The sequence below is a fragment of the Castor canadensis genome, chromosome X (assembly GCF_047511655.1).
Source record: "Castor canadensis chromosome X, mCasCan1.hap1v2, whole genome shotgun sequence".
Lineage (NCBI taxonomy): Eukaryota > Metazoa > Chordata > Mammalia > Rodentia > Castoridae > Castor > Castor canadensis.
In genome coordinates this window covers 13,148,723-13,162,870 of record NC_133405.1, presented here as the reverse complement: position 1 = coordinate 13,162,870, position 14,148 = coordinate 13,148,723, and the positions used below count along the sequence as shown (strand labels likewise).

The 14,148-nt window shown below is 35.6% G+C and overlaps 1 pseudogene; it reads right to left on the bottom strand.

Moving 5' to 3' along the window:
• Positions 1-1,922: 1,922 nt before the first annotated feature.
• On the bottom strand, positions 1,923-2,879 carry LOC109675614 (adenylosuccinate lyase-like; annotated as a pseudogene).
• Positions 2,880-14,148: the final 11,269 nt, after the last annotated feature.

Sequence of the window (14,148 nt, the reverse complement as noted above, 5' to 3'; positions counted from 1 at the left end):
GATTGTGGACATGAGGACTAAGAACTCCAAGAAGTAATGGCATCATAAAAGAATTGATTCTACCAATTCAGAAGCCTTCCCTTCACTTAGAAAAACTTTTGTGTGAGATAATGCATGTTTTATTGCTTGAATTAGGGATTCTACTTACTTATAGCTTAAAAATAATTTAAATGGTTTTGAACTAGGCACTTAAATTCTCCAAGCTTCTATTTTCTTAAGTATGTTCTGGAAATAGCATTATAATTGAAACTTTGTCCTCCTAGAATATAAATACCTGTTATTGGGCAAATCTAAAGAGAGACTGTGAGGTAGGGCCCCATCTCTCACTTGAAAGCTGACTTGAAGGGGTGGGTATTCCTAGTGTCAACTGTTGGCATAATTCAGGATATAAGCTAAGTCACATGGATGCTTCTACAAGAAGCTTTGACTCTTTGGGAGAGAGGTATTCTAGGTATAGAGAAGTTCAGCACTTAATTTGAGTTCTCTGTGGCAGACAGAGAGTTCAGAGGTTCAATAGTGACAGTGCATGGAGTAGCATGATAAGAAATCTGCTTCTGTTGTTGTGATTCAGGAAGAGCTCTTCCTCTCTTGTTTATTCTCATCTATTCTTCATATTTGATTCCTTGTTCTTCTTAAAGATTCTCAGCACAATATGATTAGCAAATCATTTTTTCTGCTTATAATAGCAGTCTTAGTTTTGGCTGTTTACAAATCAAAACACTAACTGGAATAATTATTTGCCTAACAGGGTTGATTTCAGGATTCAATAGAATAGTAACTATAGTAGATACTGAATAAAATTAAATTTCTTTTTTAGGATTGACAAAGTTTTGCTTCAGTAACAAGTAGCTCCTATATCTCAGTTGTATAAAATTATAAAGATTTATTTTTGACTCAAGTCACAAGGCCACTGTGGATTGGCTACTTCTCAGTGCTATCTCATCGTTACTCCAGGAAACATGCTGATAGAGAATCTTCTTTCTGGAATATTGCCAGTCATCATGGCATGGAGAAACAAGGCTTAGTAAACCACTCTCTTAAATCTTCTGCCCAGAAATGATCCATAACACTGCCACATTGTACTCACCAAAGTACGTCGTATTTTGAATCTCTGAATCTAACAGGAAGGGCCACATCCTTCCATAGGTAGGAAGACTAAAGGAGAAACAGTGGATTATTTGGTGAACACTTATACAACCTACTACATATCTTTCCCTATTTCTGATATCTTTACTTAGGGACATGGCTAGTTCTAAATTCTTTTGCTGAATCAAATATTCTTCCTTAAGTATTTTGGGAGTTTTAATCAAGTTTCCTATCAGACTTTTTACCTGAACCAGGATACACTGCTTCTCTTCATTTAAAAAATACTTATTTTTATTACCATATGTTGATTGTACAAAGGGGTTTCAATGTGATATTTTCATGTAAGCATACAATGTGCTTTGATCACATTCATACTTACATTACTCTTTCTTGTCCTTTCTTCCCCATTTGTAAACAATTTTTAACCCGCTTTATTATTTTGTTTTCGTACATGCCTATAAAGTACTTTGATCGTATTTACCCTACTTCACCCTCTTATTTCATCCTACACCTTCTCATTTGTCTCTCCCCCAGTCCCTACTTTATACTCATGTCATGTATTTTTATTTTTAGGTGTAGCTTATGCATGTGAGGGAGAACATGTGATAGTTGTCTCTGTATGGATTATTTCAATTAGCATCATGATTTCTTGTTTCATCTATTCTCTTATAAACAACATAATTTCATTCTTCTTTATGACTAATACTGCATTGTGTATATATACCACATTTTCTTTATCTATTCACCTGTTGATATGCACCTAGCTAATTCCATAACATGATTATTATGACTAATGTTACAATTACAATACATATTGGAGTGTAATAATTTCTATTCTATGCAGACTTAAAATACTTCAGATATATGTCCAGGAGTGGTATAGCAGGATAGTATGGTAGGCATGTTTTTAGTTTTTTGACTAATCTCCATTGGTATGGCATCTCACTTAAGACATTCTGCTGTTTTGCAAAGGGTTCCTCCATCTTCTTGAAGTTCACCAGGGAGCATTTGTCTATACAAATCGTGTACACTAACACCCCCAAACTAGCCAGCACAAGCAGCCCCTCAATGTCCACCACTTTTTGTCTATAGATCCGTCCTGAGATGGTGAAAACTTTCTTAAATACTGCTTTTTCTGTCATCATTTTGTCCGGCTGTTCCACTTTTTGTTGATCTCCCTCAAAGAACTACAGGAAGCTGGCCTGAGTGCCAGTGGTACCCTTCACTTCCCAGAAGCACAGGTCATCACAGACCACTTCAAGTTCTCAAGATCCAGGAAAAGATCATGAATCCAAAGATAGCAACCTTTCCCACTTGTGGTCAGCTGAGCAGGCTGAAAATGCATGAAACCTAATGTAGGTAGATCAGTGTTCCTTAGCAAAGTTGGCAAGCCAAGGGATCACTCTGGCAAGATTTGACAAAAGCAAGTCAAACCCATTTCTAAGAATAATCAGGTCTGTATTGTTTCCAGTATAACAGAAGGTGGCACCAAGATGAATAATGCCTGCAGCTTTTGAACAGCAGTGGCCAAGTGTGTGCATGTTGTAATGGTTTCTCTTTAACTGCCATCTTGAAGTCAATGTTATCCAGGTTTGATTTCATCTGCTGGATTTGTTCATCTGTGACAGGCAAATCCAATGTCTGCTTGGCCTCTGCCAGCCACAGCTAGAACTGCTGGCACATTAGGAATTTGTATCTGTTGCTAAACCCAAAGCATATCTCTGGGCTGGCAGAGTGGGAGGCAAGTCATGAGTGGTAGTTGTCTAGCTGCCATGATTGCCTCTGGCCACCATCCCTAACACGCCATCCCACTGCAGCAAACTCAGTGTAGTGTTGATACATATTTCCTTTATGGTTCAGGATGTGAATATTTCCTTATGTATTTTTTGACCATCTGTATTCCCTTTGAGAACTGTTTAATTCATTTTCCCATTTATTAAATGGATTGGGTTTTTTTGATGTTTAATTTTTGAACTCTTTATATATTCTGGCTATTAATCCTTTATCAGCTGAATAGCTGGCAAAGATATTCTCCCATTATGTAGGTTGTCTCTTGATTCTGGTAATTGTTTTCTTTGATGCACAGAAGCTTTGTAATTTGATGCAATCCTATTTTCAATTTTCATTCTTATTTCATGAGCAATTGAAGTTCTATTTAGAAAGTTATTGACTATATCCTCATGTATTTTTTCCCTGTGTTTTTCTCTAGTATTTTCAAAGTATCGGGACTTTCTCTGCATTCTTTACCTCTAAGGATTTTCCTCATTTTCTTGATGCTTGACATGCTTGCAAAGTTGTACATGATTGTGCGGCAATTTTTTTAGTGGAGGGAAGTTTGGCTTCTCTCTATGCCATAAACAGAATTTGAGATTTACAACAAACAATGAATAATGAATGTATATGAATATGTACATTTGCCTACATATATATGTATATATATATATATATATATAGAGAGAGAGAGAGAGAGAGAGAGAGGGAGAGAGAGAGAGAGAGAGAGACACAGAGAGAGAGATATATGTATCATCTGATATGCTGGAAAACATTGGACTCTCCAGAAATAAACTTTGATATTTAGTGTCTGTGGTACAAGATATTTATTGAGGATCAACAGCACTAAGAAGGAGCTGGAAGAAGCAGGATTTGGCAGAAGAAACTGTGATGCAGGCTCCACAAAACCTCATTCAACCATACTGGGAGCTCTGAGAGAACATTGCCCATCAAAGAAACCAGGCAAACTTGGAATGGTTAACCCTTCATATCCTCCGCTTGTTGAGACACCAGATGTTGGCTGCTGTAGATGTTAGGTCAGACAAGGTCACTCTCTGTGGCTGAGGCAGACCCTAAAGGAGCAGACAGCTGGAGGCTGTGCATCATCCATGCTGATGGACAGCCAATGTTTTCCTTGAAGGGGGTTATGAGTGTCCCATCTTGTGTCTACCACACACCTGGCATTTGACAAGTGTTAGATATGCTTTTATGTGGATTATTTGAAATGTGTAAACTTTTGATGGAGGTTTGATTTTTGGTTTAAAGATACATTGGATCTATAATTTTGGCTATGCAACAGCATCTGCTCTGCTTAAGGCTGAATTTAAGCTATTTAGCCAATGATGATGACTGAACATTATGCTGTTTCATTATCACTAGTTAGGCCATAAGGACTTAAACACAAAGAACAAAACAAATTGTTGTGAAATAGTAAAATGAGGTAGCAGAGCAAGACATCTAATATTAATCTGATATCATTTTCATGTTAAATGCTTATTTTGCAGAACCTTTTGTTAGCTGACTCATCAATAGCTCAAGCCCATGAAGTACATTTGGCCTACTATATGAAGGGTTCTGTATCCTTGAATTCAACCAATTGTAGATCAAAAATACTTGGGAAAATTCATATCTGTATTGAATATGCATACTTTTTCCTTGTCGTTATTCCCTAAACCCTACAATGTAACCACCATGTATATGGCATTTTCATCATAAATATGTATTATAAGTAATCTAGAGGTGATTTAAAGTAGGAGGATATGGGTAGGCTATATGCAAATGCTATGCCATTTTATATAGGAAACTTGAGCATCCATGAATTTTTGGTATCTACAGGAAATCCTAGAACTAATCCCCTATTATAGCAAGGATGATTATATGTGCTGTAATATTTGCCACAGAAATTTTGGTTCCTTTAAGCCTTCATCAGCTGTTTGTTCAGCATTACCTGGTACTGCCATCCTTCTTGATGTAAAGTCCCCTTCATGGAAGTTGTTTAAGCTTCACACTGGCAACATTTTCTATAGGAAGCTGAGGCTTTCTAACTACCCTAGCATCTTAGACTTAGAGTTCCTCGCCTCAAAGTTATTGCCACTGTTGTGTCCCTCAGATTTTGGCAAGTAGGAGCCCTTTGTTACATGAATTTTGAAGTGTAGAAGAATCTACATGCCATTAAAATTAATGTTTAGCAATCAAAAATGTTTTACTTAACCATTAAAAATCATCCCATAGTGCAATAACTATTTATTATTATAACATTTAACTTTTAATAAATACATTACAGTTGATGATACAGTTTAAGAAATAATGCAGCAGTATGAGTCAGAGACAAAGAAGTATATTACTCAAGTTAGATTATGTGTCAAACAATGTTGGATTAAAGATTTCATTTATTGGAATGAGCAAAAGAGAAAAATCACATGCAAAAGGATAAAACTGTGCATTTTAGCTTTCATTGGTAAAATACTGAAGAGATAGATAATTATTAGTTCACTTAATAGTCATAATGATGACATTAATCAGATTGAGTACTAAATGTTAATGTGACTATGAGAGAAAGCATTAGAAATTCTAATTTAATTTTTAAAATAATTAATAAAGCAGTAGTTAATACTGAAGCATTGGTCTTGTACTGGGGAACATTTTAATGTAAAATATTAATTTTATTGGTGTCACAACATTATAAGATTAAATATGATAGTGTTTGCCTACATAAAACAAGGAATTTTAATGTAATTTAAATTAATTAACAGTATTTTTATGGATTTTACTTTTTTGCTTTGCAAAAATAAAAACAAATAGCATATTTTGATAATGTTATGGAAAGTGATAAATGGTTATACTAGTTATATACTTCCGTAAAAAGTAAAATGCAGTCTTTTACTTGCAAATAAGGCCTATGCATAAATTTACTTATGTAACTAAAATATAAAATGATAATGTGCATTAATACATCAAGATGCATCCTTTAACTATACAGTGCCTCAGAAACCCTTTTAAGTTTTAGTGAAATTGCAACTATCAGGAGATTTTTTTGTAAGGGTTCTTCTAAGGAATTACTGTCTGTTGAGCCAAGGTCCTCCTATGGGTGAGGCTCATATGCTTCATACTTGCAGAGATATTTTAATGTGGTTGCTGGGTGATACTGGTCCCTCTGCATAGGGACAAGTTCATTCTCAATTATTTCCAATCTCTATATAAGACTGGATTGATTTTATATCAACTCAGATTCCTTCATGGAGTTGATGTGTATGAAGGGTAACAATTTTCCCTTTAGACATTTATCAGAGATCATTTAGTCCATTTCCTTTATTTTATGCATGAGAAAAACATGACATATTCAGGGAATAAACTTTAAAATGGTAGTATATTTTAGAAGACTTCCCTGTAGAAGCAAGTACATTATCTATATAAATTTATAATTATGTTCAGATATAAGATATAGAGAAATCTATTTTGTCCAACTCACAGTGAGTTATTTAGCAGATTGAGGACATCAGTCTATTTTTTCCCACTGTAGGAGCTATGTTTTATTTTTCCAAGAAACAATTACTTAATGGAAAACAATGCATTTTCGTCACTTAAATTAAGAAGCTTAATCTTAAGGATTTAGATTAACTGTCTTGAATTATTTTGATCTGAATTATTTATATGTTTAAAATGAGAGTTTTAATTTTATGTTTAAACTCATTTATATGAATTATATTCCTAGATAAATTTGGCTTATGTTAGCTTTATAATCAGAAATTAGAAATTATCCATGGCACCATTATTAAAAATAGCAATGAAATTAGTTCTTCTTTTTCCCCATGGGTCTTTCCTATTCCCACCAAGTCAGTAGGAATTTTCCAGTGTGTTGTTGAAAAAAAAGAGCTAATTAAGAATTACCATGAGAAATATGTTATTTTTATGGCATTCACTGTTACTAATTTAGTTATATTTGTGAAAAACATCATTTTTTTCTGATTGGAAAAGTAATACATATTCTAAATGTTGCAAATACATAAGACTACAATGAAGAGAAATAAATATACTACTCTCGTAATGAGATCTGTAAACAAGCAGGTATACATTTTTCTAGTTTATTTTGTATGTATGGACATAAAATATAGCTATAATTCAACAGGATCTCATTCTAGGATGTTATTTAGTAATTGCATTTGGATATAAGATCATGAATTTTTAGTGCAAGAATCCATGATTAGTTTAACAACTTTCTTAATGGCTTCAAAATTTTCCATGTAATGATGCTTTGGGCTCTGTACAAAGAAGACAAAGCAGGCTTGAGGAATGCAGAATATGAAATTATGGACGTCTATTACTTATACTCACAAGCAAAAGAATGGAAGAATAGATAGGCATGGGATATATTTGAAGTAAGGCACAATATATATCCCCTTTCTGTTCATTTGGAGGACATGCTTAAGGTGATGACAGATCTATGGAGCTCTGGGAACAAGAGCTCCTAGGTTTTTATCCTGATCTCTACTAGAAGGGTCATATATGTGCTCTAATACATCATATGTAATGGTAAAAGGGAATAATTCTGATGCTCAGGAATCATCATTACCTTTAAATTTTCAGGTCATAAAGTAATTATTGGTTCACACTTATTCACAATCATGATATTTCCTTTTATCTAGGTCTGTGTATCCCTTTATGCCTATATTTTTATTTGTGGCAAAGAAAAAAGAAAGGATATTCCTGGCTGTGGCCAATGACACTATGATTTATCTTAATGAATGCTCTATTATGTGATTGTGGGCTATTACCAATACTTTTTTTTGTTAATTTTTATTTTATTCATATGTGCATACAATGTTTGGGTCATTTCTCCCCCTTCCCCCACCCTCTCCCTTAACCCCCTGCCCCCTTCCTCTCCCCCCCGCACCCCTTCCCTACCTGGCAGAAACTATTTTGCCCTTATCTCTAATTTTGTTGGGGAGAGAGTATAAGCAATAATAGGAAGGAACAAGGATTTTTGCTGGTTGAGATAAGGATAGCTATACAGGGAGTTGACTTGCATTGATTTCCTGTGCATGTGTGTTACTTTTTAGGTTAATTCTTCTCGAACTAACCTTTTCTCTAGTTCCTGGTCCCCTTCTCCTATTGGCCTCAGTTGCTTTAAAGTATCTGCTTTAGTTTCTCTGCATTGAGGGCAACAAATGCCATCTAGTTTCTTAGGTGTCTTACCTATCCTCATACATCCCTTGTGTGCTCTCGCTTTTATCATGTGATCAAAGTCCACCCCTTGTTGTGTTTGCCCTGGATCTAAAGTCCACATATGAGGGAGAACATACAATTTTTGGTCTTCTAGGTCTGGCTAACCTCACTCAAGATGATGTCCTGCAGTTCCTTCCATTTACCTGCAAATGATAACATTTCATTTTCTCCCACTCTGTGTGTGGTCTCTTCAGTTTAGAGACCATTTCTTTTGATGAACAGAAGCTTTTTAGTTTTATGAATTACCATTTATCTATGCTATCTCTTAGTTGCTGTGCTGCTGGGGTTCCACTGAGAAAGTTCTTGCGTATACCTATTAATTCCAGAGTATTTCCTACTCTTTCCTGTACCAACTTTAGAGTTTGGGGTCTGATAGTAAGGTCCTTGATCCATTTTGAGTTAATCTTGGTATAGGGTGATATACGTGGATCTAGTTTCAGTTTTTTGCAGACTGTTAACCAGTTTTCCCAGCAGTTTTTGTTGAAGAAGCTGTCTTTTCTCCATCGTATATTTTTAGTGCCTTTGTCAAAGATAAGTTGGTTGCATTTGTGTGGCTTCATATCTGGGTCTTCTGTTCTGTTCCACTGGTCTTCATGTCTGTTTTTGTGCCAGTACCATGCTGTTTTTATTGTTATTGCTTTGTAATATAGTTTGAAGTCAGGTATTGTGATAGCTTCAGCATTGTTCTTTTGACTGAGTATTGCCTTGGCTATTCGTGGCCTGTTTTGTTTCCATATAAATTTCACGGTAGATTTTTCAATCTCTTTGTTGAATGTCATTGGAATTTTGATGGGAATTGCATTAAACATGTAGATTACTTTTGAGAGTATAGACATTTTTACTATGTTGATTCTACCAATCCATGAGCATGGGAGATCTCTCCACTTTCTATAGTCTTCCTCAATCTCTTTCTTCAGAAGTGTATAGTTTTCCTTGTAGAGGTCATTCACATCCTTTGTTAGGTTTACACCTAGGTATTTGATTTTTTTTGAGGCTATTGTAAATGGAATTGTTTTCATATATTCTTTCTCAGTTTGTTCATTATTAGTGTATAGAAACGCTAATGATTTTTCAATGTTAATTTTATATCTTGCTACCTTGCTATAGCTATTGATGGTGTCTAGGAGCTTTTGAGTAGAGTTTTTTGGGTCTTTAAGGTATAGGATCATATCACCTGCAAATAGGGATAATTTGATAGTTGCTTTACCTATTTGTATGCCTTTTATTCCTTCTTCTTGCCTAATTGCTCTTGCTAGGAATTCCAGTACTATGTTGACTAGGAGTGGAGATAGTGGGCATCCTTGTCTAGTTCCTGATTTTAGAGGGAATGGTTTCGGTTTTTCTCCATTAAGTATAATGTTGGCTGTAGGTTTGTCATATATAGCTTTTATAATGTTGAGGTACTTTCCTTCTATTCCTAGTTTTCTTAAAGCTTTTATCATGAAATGGTGTTGGATCTTATCAAAGGCTTTACTGCATCTATTGAGATGATCAAGTGTTTTTTGTCTTTGCTTCTGTTAATGTGGTTTATTACGTTTATTAATTTTCATATGTTGAACCACCCCTGCATTCCAGGGATGAAGCCTACTTGGTTGTGGTGAATGATCTTTTTGATGTGTTGTTGAATTCAGTTTGCCATTATTTTATTGAGGATTTTTGCATCAATGTTCATTAAGGAGATTGGCCTATAGTTCTCCTTTTTGGAAGTGTCTTTGCCTGGTTTTGGGATAAATGTAATACTGGCTTCATAAAATTTGTTAGGCAGTTTTTCTTCCCTTTTTATTTCTTGGAACAGTTTAAGGAGGGTTGGTATCAGTTCTTCTTTAAAGGTCTGATAGAATTCAGCAGAGAATCCATCAGGTCCTGGACTTTTCTTTTTGGGGAGACTCTTGATTGCTGCTTCAATTTCATTTTGTGTTATAGATCTATTCAGGTGATTAATATCCTCTTGGTTCAGTTTGGGATGATCATATGTTTCTAGAAATCTGTCCATTTCTTTAAGATTTTCAAATTTGTTTGAATATAGGTTCTCAAAGTAGTCTCTGATGATTTCCTGGACTTCCATGGTGTTTGTTGTTCCATGGTTTCCTTTTGCATTCCTGATTCTACTAATTTGGGTTTTTTCTCTCCTCAATTTAGTCAGGTTTGCCAGGAGTCTGTCGATCTTGTTTATTTTTTCAAAGAACCAACTTTTTGTCTCATTAATTCTTTGTGTGGTTTATTTGGTTTCTATTTCATTGATTTCAGCTCTTATTTTTATTATTTCTCTCCTATTTGTTTTGGGATTTGCTTGTTCTTGTTTTTCTAGGAGTTTGAGATGCATCATTAGGTCATTGATTTCTGATCTTTCAGTCTTTTTAATGTATGCACTCATGGCTATAAACTTTCCTCTCAGGACTGCCTTAGCTGTGTCCCATAGGTTCCGGTAGGTTGTGTTTTCATTTTCATTGTCTTCCAGGAACTTTTTTTTTCCTCTTTTATTTCATCAATGACCCATTGTTCATTAAGCAATGAGTTATTCAGTTTCCAGCTGTTTGCATGTTTTTTTTCTGTACTTTTGTTGTTGAGTTGTAGTTTTATTGCATTGTGATCAGATAGAATGCATGGTATAATTTCTATTTTCTTACATTTGCTGAGGCTTGCTTTGTGCCCTAGGATATGATCTATTTTGTAGAAGGTTCTGTGGGCTGCTGAGAAGAATGTATTTTGGTAGAAGTTGGATGAAATGTTCTGTAGACATCAACTAGGTCCATTTGATCTTTAGTATATTTTGGACCTAGGATTTCTTTATTGATTTTTTGTTTGGATGACCTATCTGTTGATGATAATGGGATGTTAAAGTCTCCCACGACCACTGTGTTGGAGTTCATATATGCTTTTAGGTCCTTCAGGATATGTTTGATGAAATTGGGTGCATTGACATTGGGTGCATATAGGTTGATAATTGTTATTTCCTTTTGGTCTACTTCCAGTTTTATTAGTATGGAATGTCCTTCTTTATTAGGTTTGAAGTCTACTTTGTCAGAGGTAAGTATTTCTACTCCTGCCTGTTTTCGGGGGCCATTGGCTTGGTAAATCTTCTTCCAGCCTTTCATCCTAAGCCTATGCTTATTTCTGTCAGTGAGATGTGTCTCATGTAATCAACAAATTGTTGGATCTTCCTTTTTATTCCAGTTCATCAAATGTTGCCGTTTGTTGGGGGAATTAAGTCCATTAACATTAAGTGTTAGTACTGATAGGTGTGTGGTGATTCCTGTCATTTAGTTGTCTTAGTTTTTTGAAGGTTTGATTATGTGTACCTAAGTTGAGGTTACTCTCTACTTTCTTGCTTTTTCTTTTCCTATAGTTTGATGCTGCCTGCCCTTTCATGGTTATGTTGGGTTTCACTTTCTGTGTGCAGAATCCCTTGAAGAATCTTTTGTAGTGGTGGCTTTGTGGTCACATATTGTTTTAGTTTCTGCTTATCATGGAAGACTTTTATTGTTCCATCTATTTTGAATGATAGTTTTGCTGGGTAGAGTATCCTAGGGTTGAAGTTATTTTCATTCAGTGCCTGGAAGATCTCACCCCAAGCTCTTCTTGCTTTTAATGTTTCTGTTGAGAAGTCTGTTGTGATTTTGTTGGGTTTACCTTTGTATGTTATTTCTTTTTTCTCTCTTACAGCCTTTAATATTCTTTCTCAGGTCTCTGTATTTGTTGTTTTAATGATAATATGCTATGGGGTAGTTCTATTTTGGTCTGGTCTGTTTGGTTTTCTGGAGGCCTCTTTTTTCTGTATGGGCATAGATTCTTCTAGATTTGGGAAATTTTCTGTAATTATTTTGTTAAATATATTATGCATTTCCTTTGCTTGCACTTGTTCTCTTTCTTCAATGCCCATGATTCTCAGGTTTGATCTTTTAATGGAGTCAGTGAGTTCTTGCACTTCCTTTTCACAGGTCTTAAGTTGTTTAACTAATAGTTCTTTGGTTTTTCCTTTAGTTACCATTTCATGCTTGAGTTCTGAGATTCTGTATTCTGCTTGTTCTATTCTGCAGGATTGGCCTTCATTTTGTTTTGTATTTCTGTTTCATTCTTTTTTCTGAAGTTTTCCATATGCTGAGTCTCTTACTCTTTAATGGTGTCTGTTTTCATCCTGAGTTCATATATCTCTTTATTAATCTTGTTCTTTGTTTCACTTTGGTGTTTATACAGTGCTTCTATGGTTTCTTTTTGTGCTTTCTCAAATTCTCTATTTTTGTTGTCTTGGAATTTCTTGAGTGTCTCCTGTACATTTTGGTTGACCACATCCAGTATCATCTCTATAAAATTCTCATTGATTACCTGTAGTATTTCCTCTTTTTGATTGTTCTTGTGGGCTTCCTTGGGTTCTTTGGCATAGTTTATCTTCATTTTGTTGGAGTTTGGATCTGAGTATCTATTTTCTTCATTTCCCTCTGGTTCCTGTACTAATTTTTTGCTGTGGGGAAACTGGTTTCCCTGTTTTTTCTGTCTTCCCCTCATTGCCCTTGGTGTTGTTTTTGTCCCTGTACTGTGTACAATTAAGTATTTTCTAGCTTGTAATAATAACAATGGTGATATTTAGAATGGAAGGGTGAGAGAAGATGGAAAGCAAAGAAGTTAAAGAAAGATGAAAAAAGAAGTAAACAAACAAAAAAACCAAAACAAACAAACAAACAAACAAAAAAAATTTCAAAGATATAAACAGGGAGAGACAGTGTACTAATCAACAGTAAGCTGAACAGGCATTAATGTGACAGAGAGAGGATTGAGAAAAATGAATACATCATGAATAAATAAATAAAAATTAAAAAAAATAAAAAAGTCTCCAAGTTCAAATGCAATAAAATTTCAGTCTTAATAATTTTGGTGTTAGGCCCTCAGCCTCCAATCATGGAGATGGTGTCTCAGAAGTAGTTCTGTTGTCTCATCAAAGCAGAAAAAAACCAAAAAAAACCAAAACACCACAAAGTGTTCCAAGTTTTAATGTAATACATTTTCAGTAAGTTTTTCAGCATGCAGGTGTAGTTTGGTTGGTGTCTCATCAAATGAAGAAAGAAAAAAAAGGGTCTGTAGACAGTTCTGTGAATGTCTATCTGCAGCTGTGGCTCACCTGCCCGCTGCTGTCAGCCTGCTGTTGCTGGAAGTGTTTTTTATGCAGATCTCTGGGGTGAGCTTAGCACTCACCTGGCTCTGCAGGCTCCGCAAGCTACAAGCTTTCCCCTTTCCAAGCACACTGTGGGAGGTGACACTGCACCCGATTTCTCAGGCCAGCATGTTTATTTACAGCTCACATGGGAAGTGGGTCTTCCCCCCTCTCCTGTGGAATTTTCCTCCCACCGCCACTTTTACAAGCTTTCCCGCTCCTGGCTGCTGGGCATGTGCTGCCGCTCCTGCCTTCTCCGGTAGGCTTGTTTATTTACAGTTCTGTGGGGGTTGCTCCTCTCCCCCTCTTCGGTGTTCAGGGCACCCCACCCTCTTTGCTACATGTCTTTTGTTTGTTGCTGCTTATTACTCATTTGCTTTTTCTCTTTTTTCCCTGGGTGGGGGTCGGTCTGTCCAGGGGGCTATGCTGATCTGGCCGAGGCTTTTCTGTGGGACTACTGTGTGCTGCTTAGCTCACCTGGTGGTCTGTGTCTTTGCAAGTGGTCTGGGCACTGGCGTCTGGCAGTGTAATACTGTTATGACAATTCTGTTAAAATAGACTCAAGTGAAAATCTGATTATTTCCTTAAGGTAAATGCCTAGAGGAGAAATTGCTGAGGTAAAGGGTTTGCTTAGTTTTACAGTATTTGATACATGCTGTGAAGCAGCCTAGTACAGTTGGTTTACAAAAATATTTCTTGTGTGTTTGAAAATGAAGTGTATTTTTACTTGCTAAATGTATATTTTAAATGTAAGCAAAATTATAGTTTCTTTTATAAGTTTAAATTTTCCCTGCCTGAAATACCAGTGCCTGAGAGGAGGATAGTAAAATTCCCACATATATTTATCAATTTAATTATTTCTCTGCTTAGTTCTGTCAGTTGCTTTGTCAAAACTATATTATTGAATGTACATCTGCACAGTG